Genomic DNA, 885 nt, shown 5'->3' with positions numbered 1-885 from the left:
CTAGAAACTCTAGCCGAAACGTCGGCACATTAAAATAAGTTAATCATACTTATTTGTGTTTCATTGACCGCACCCCCAACCATCTTCTCCTCATCAAACTACTGAATTGTTGAACTGTCTCTGAAATCTTATGTGTATCCAGAATTATCTTATTTACTTTGAATATAAGTAACCTCTAATGCTTTATTGATAGAGAACTTGAAGTTGTACAAGTAAACACAAGAAATCGAAAATAATTGACAAATGGACTAAGGCCACTTTCAAAATAAACGGCTCAAATATTTTATAATGTTTTTATTATTTTATTATTATTATATTATTATCGTTGAAATCAATTTATGAATATATATTTGTGATAATATGAAAACAAAAATTTTTTTTAGCAGGACTGTTCACATACAGACTATTTTGTTAGTCTTGGCTACTTAGACTCTAATAATTTATCCTACTAAAGTGTAACTAAGCTAAAATTGCGTATGCGAAGTGTTTTGAGATCGCTATACTTCTCCTTTGTGTATATACATTGTGTAGGAAGTGAAAGTAAAAAAAAAATAGCTAAAAATTACCCCTGACAATAGAGCACTTTAAATGGAAGCCCCATCACTAGCCACTATTGTCCCCTAGTCCAGGCGGCTGAACTTAAAGAGACTCAAATAGAAAGACACCAAGAATATGCACCGTCTGAAAGCAGGTTAAATCCATCTTAAGTCGGTATGCTGAAAGGAGAGATAAGAGGACCTGTTAGCTCAAACATCATAATTATAGACCGGATTTCCGTGGAACTGCATCTTTTGTTCTTTAGCTTCGAAGTCAGACAAACTACGTAAGGAATTCGAGTCATGAAGAGTACATTCTGTCGATACTAATTTTTTTTTTTTTTTTTTT

The sequence above is a fragment of the Halyomorpha halys genome, unplaced genomic scaffold, assembly GCF_000696795.3.
Source record: "Halyomorpha halys isolate HHAL.00 unplaced genomic scaffold, Hhal_1.1 Scaffold28.1, whole genome shotgun sequence".
Taxonomy (NCBI): domain Eukaryota; kingdom Metazoa; phylum Arthropoda; class Insecta; order Hemiptera; family Pentatomidae; genus Halyomorpha; species Halyomorpha halys.
This window is presented reverse-complemented; position numbering follows the sequence as displayed.